Consider the following 5819-nt stretch of genomic DNA (forward strand, 5'->3'; position numbering starts at 1 on the left):
TCAGGGTAGTATCCTCGGCCCAACCTTCTTCACTACTTCATCAGTGACCTTCCTTCAATCATAAGGTCAGAAGTGGGGATGTTCACTGATGATTGTAAAATTCAGCACCATTCGCGACTCCTCAGATACTGAAGCAGTCCATGTAGAAATGCAGCAAGACCTGGACAATATCCAGGCTTGGGCTGATAAGTGGCAAGTAACATTCATGCCACACAAGTGCCAGGCAATGACCATCTCGAACAAGAGAGAATCTAACGATCTCCCATTGACATTCAACGGCATTACGATCGCTGAATCCCCCACTATCAACTTCCTGGGGGTTCCCATTGACCAGAAACTGAACTGCAGTAGCCTTATAAATAGTGTGACTACATGAGCTGGTCAGAGGGTAGGAAGCATGCGGTGAGTAACTCACCGCCTGACTCCCCAAGCCTGTCCACCATTTACAAGGCACAAGTCTGGAGTGTGATGGAATACTATCCACTTGCCCGGATGGGTGCAGCTCCAACAACATTCAAGAAGCTCAACACCATCCAGGACAAAGCAACACGCTTGATTGGCACCCCGTCCACAACATTCACTCCCTTCACCACTGACGTACAGTGGCAGCAGTGTGTATCATCTGCATGATGCACTGCAACAATGCACCAAGGCTACTCAGGCAGCACCTTCCAAACCTGCATCCTCTACTGCCTAGAAGGACAAGGGCAGCAGATGCATGGGAACACCACCACCTGAAAGTTCTACTCCAAGCTACACATCATCCTGACTTGGAACTATATTGCCATTCCTTCACTGTCGCTGGGTAAAAATCCTGGAACTCCCTTCCGAAAAGCACTGTGGGTGTACCTACCCCACATGGACTGCAGTGGTTCAAGAAGGAAGCTCACCACCACCTTCTCATGGGCAATAAGGGATGGACAATAAATGCTGGCCTGGCTGGCGACGTCCACATCCCATGAAACAAATAATTAAATGCAATAACAGCTGATCTCAATTCCTAGTATTTCTAAATCCCACCAGTCTAACATAAGCTGAACAATTATTGCATGTTGTGATTGACGGTCTGGTCTGTAAACTGCACTGTATCACAGATTGCTGACATTTGCTAACTGGAAGTGAGAACTGCAAAATCGGGACAGTAGTTCACATAGTCTGTCAGTATGAAAGAATCAGGCAATGTGAGGTAATAGAATTTGTCTGTAAATGTTACACTCATATTGCTTTATATTTTCATATTGAAAATAAAAGTAATCATTTCGTGAAAATAGTGACATGTTGTCCAAACTTTGGTAGCCAGTTGTTTTCGTCTTGCACTGAGCAGGGCAATCCACAAGAATACCAATTTAAGGGAAAACAATAACTTTCTTCTGTATGAGAAGAGAGTGCTGATTGGTTGGCAATGAACTCTGATTGGGCGAGGCATTGCCATTCAGAATGCATCAGTTTATGGTAACTGACAGATAACTGCCCAGCTTTGTTTGAAATTTAAACCAGGCAGCTTGACTCTGATTGGTCAGGGCATTGCCCTGTGGAATGAGCCAGTGAATGGCTGTCACTTATTTTGTTTAGCTGAAACTGGCACAATATGTGTGCATGTTCTTTCTGTCTGCAAAGAACAGGGCCCTGTGTATTAATACATGTAGCTTGCAGTACACACCAGTGCACCACACTGCGATCCCTACTGACAGTCTTAAATCGGTTGTCAGTGTAATTCTTAGCACACTGAGAATTATTTAGCAAATGTTGTCCTATTGTTGAATCACATGTCATGTTGGATACTGTGTTTTGAGTTTTGCAAGCACGGATTGGTTGGGTAGGGCCCATTGCGAACAGCGGAAGGGACATGTTATTTGATATAATCCGCCAGTTTTGGGATGTACGGTGTAGAAACCTGGCATCACACTGGTATTGAAATTCATATATCACGTTACTTATTTGTGTGATAGGCAGGACGTCACTTTTGCTTGACAGCAGCTTCCTGTTCGTGGCGAACACCACACTTGTTGCTCCTGCATAGTCACAGCAGGAAACAGCTCGCTTCACCTGTTACTCAAATATTGGGGATATATTACCTTTCCAGGGTAATTTGAGGGAGACTGGGCACTTTTCGGGGCTCAAAATGACGGCCTTCAGCCCGTTTATAAGTTTGTGTGATATACAGTGAGAAATGATCTGATCAGTGTAGCCATTGTAGTGCAGGATGTCTTTGATTCGTCCTATTTCAGCATGAAGCTTGCATGGTGAGCAAATGGCTCAGCCCTATTTATGAGGTTGTCGAAAAGACCAATCTTATGGCGCGTGGAACTGTAATAATCCCAACGCGTGTATTGACCAGTGGACCGTGGTAGAAAACCCCTTAGCAGATTTCTCAACTAGTACATCAAGGAAAGGGAGCTCATTTGACTGCTCCATTCCAAAGGTGAATTTGAGTGTAGAATGGAGCCCATGAAGACGTGCAAGAAAATTATTTCATGCAGCTGCGGATTCAAATATAGCAAACGTATCATCTACATATTGGAAATATGCAAGAGGTAGGAGGTTAGGTGTCATTCCCTTAAAAACAGGTTTGTCATGGAATCCAACAAAGATGTTTGTGAGAGCTGGGCCCAGAGGGAATGCGATGGCAACACCAGCGATACATGGTGTCAATAAAACTGAACTCAACTGTGCAAGTTGCCGAGTTCATAAGTTCAATGAATACTGATTCAAACAATGGTGACGGGTCTAGATCACCATGATATAGCACTGTAGTGCAAATATCTATGGCTTCCTGAAGTGGTACATTGGGGAATAGGCTAGCAATGTCAAATGAGCACATGGACACGGCATTGCTATCGATATGCAAGTCCTGTGTGGTCTTCACAATTGTGAAGGAATCCTTCACTGTGTATGTGGAGAACTTGCTCAAAAACTGGTTTTAACAATTTGCCCAACCATTTGGCAAATTCACTTCAGGATACTATTTACATTACTTCAAATAAAGAAAACTTAACTGCACAAAGAATTGAGCACAACGCTGAAAGTTTCACAGCAAATAGTCAAATGGGAAAAGGATGAAATACACAAAGAAAAAGCCTAAAATACTGAAAACACTCAGCCAGTCCGGAAACAACTGTGGAGAAGAGAAGCACGGGTTAATGGTCCAGTTCTGTGACCCTTCCATAGACCTGAAACATTGCTCCTGCCATCCTCTCTCCACTGCTGAGTGTTTCCAGAATCTTCTGTTATTATTCAGGTTTCCAGTGTGTGCAGTACTTCTCTTTTTGAAAATAAAATATTCCCTGAAAATAATGGAACTTTACATAAAAAATAGGACTGGGCCATTCGGCCCGTCGAAGTAGATCTGCCATTCAATAAGATCACAGCTGATCTCCGACATCAACTCCATCTTACCACGCTAGCACAGATCCCTTGATTCCCTTAGTATCCAAAAACCTATCGATCTCTCTCTTGGATATACCCAATGATTGAGCATCCACATCTCTCGAGTCACAGAGAGATACAGCACTGAAACAGGCCCTTCGGCCCACAGAGTCTGTGCCGACCAACAACCACCCATTTATACTAATCCTACATTCATCCCATATTCCCTACCACATTCCCACCATTCTCCTACCACCTATCTACACTAGGGGCAATTTACAATGGTCAATTTACCTATCAACCTGCAAGTCTTTGGCTGTGGGAGGAAACCGGAGCACCCGGCGGAAACCCACGCGGTCACAGAGAGAACTTGCAAACTCCACACAGGCAATAGCCTGAACGGAACCGAGGTCACTGGAGCTGTGAGGCTGCGGTGCTAACCACTGTGCGTAGAGAATTCCAAAGATTCACAATACTTTGAGTGAAAAAAAATTCTCCTCTTCTCAGTCCTAAATGATTGAGCCATTTATACTGAGACTGTGATCCCTAGTTCTAGATTCCCCAGCCAGAGGAAACATCCTCCCAGCATTTACCCTGTTAAATCCCTTAAGATTTTTATGTGCCAGTAAGATTACCTCTCACTCTTCTAAATTCTGAGGAATATCTTTTTTCTTATTTCCAAAATACACTTTATTCATAAAAATCTGTAAAAATTACATTGCCAGACAGTTTCAAAACAGCACCAAAAAATACAAACATTGCAAGGGAGATCAGTTTCCTTCAATACTGTCATGAGTTTCTTCACAATCCATCCGTTTCACAATTGTCATGTCAATTGCAGTTTTACATTTACAGCAATTGAGAATATTAACGATACAGTTCGAGGGGTTTCCCATGGATCCAGCCCCTCAGTCCAGCTTGGTGGGGGACCTTACACTGTGGTCTTTCCCCATTGAGCCTTTGCTGCGGCTGCCCCAAGCTTTAGTGCGTCCCTCAGCACGTAGTCCTGGACCTTGGAATGTGCCAGTCTGCAACATTCGGTCGTGGACAACTCTTTGCGCTGGAAGACCAGCAAGTTTCGGGCAGACCAAAGGGCGTATTTCACCGAATTGATAGTCCTCCAGCAGCAGTTGATGTTTGTCTCGGTGTGCGTCCCTGGGAACAGGCCGTAGAGCACAGACTCCTGTGTTACAGAGCTGCTTGGGATGAACCTTGACAAAAACCACTGCATCTCTTTCCACACCTGCTTTGCAAAGGCACATTCCAGGAGGAGGTGGGCGACCGTCTCTTCCCCACCACAGCCAACGCAGGGGCACTGTGCGGAGGGGGCGAGACTTCGGGTGTGCATGAAGGATCTGACGGGGAGGGCCCTTCTCACCACCAGCCAAGCTACGTCTTGGTGCTTGTTTGAAAGTTCTGGTGATGAGGCATTCCGCCAAATGACTTTGACGGTCTGCTCGGGGATTCATCCAACAGGATCCACCGTCTCCTTTTCCCGTAGGCCCTTGAGGACAATCCGTGCAGACCACTGCTTGATGGAACGGTGGTCAAAGGTGTTTTCCCGCAGAAACTGCTCCACGAAGGATAGGTGGTACGGCACGGCCCAACTGCATGGAGCGTTCCGCGGCAATGTGACCAGGCCCATTCTTCACAACACCGGGGACAGATCGAACCTCAGCACGTAGTGACACTTGGAGTTTGTGTACTGGAGGTCTACACACAGCTTGATGCAGCCGCACACGAAGGTGGTCATCAGGATGAGGGCCACGTTGGGTACATTTTTCCCGCCTTTGTCCAGAGATTTGAACATCGTGTCCCTCCGGACCCGGTCCATTTTAGATCCCCAGATGAAGATAGAAAATGGCTCGGGTGCCTGCCACAGCGCAGGAGTGGGGTATGGGCCAGACCTGCGCCACGTAGAGCAACAACGTGAGCGCCTCGCACCTGAAGACCAGGTTCTTACCCACAATGGAGAGAGATCGCTGCCCCCACATGCCCAACTTTTGTCGTACCTTGGCTGCTCACTCCTCCCAGGGTTTGGTGCACGCCCCGACCCTTCCGAACCAGATCCCCAGCACCTTCAGGTAATCAGACCTGACGGTGAAGGGGACAAAGGATCAGTCAGCCCAGTTCCCAAAGAAAATGGCCTCGCTCTTGCCGTGGTTAACTTTGGCTCCCGAGGCCAGTTCGAACTGGTCGCAGATGCTCATCATTCTGCGCACAGACAGCGGATCCGAGCAGAAGACGGCGACGTCATCCATGTACAGGGAGGTTTTAACCTGAGTGCCTCCACTGCCTGGGATTGTCACCCCTCTTATGCTCGCATCCTTCCTCATAGACTCAGCAAAGGGTTCAATACAGCAAACAAACAAGACAGGGGAGAGAGGGCAGCCCTGTCTGACTCCAGATTTGATCGGGAAACTTTCCGATTCCCACCCGTTGATTCTGAGGAA

Source organism: Heterodontus francisci, unplaced genomic scaffold (assembly GCF_036365525.1).
Source record: "Heterodontus francisci isolate sHetFra1 unplaced genomic scaffold, sHetFra1.hap1 HAP1_SCAFFOLD_421, whole genome shotgun sequence".
Lineage (NCBI taxonomy): Eukaryota > Metazoa > Chordata > Chondrichthyes > Heterodontiformes > Heterodontidae > Heterodontus > Heterodontus francisci.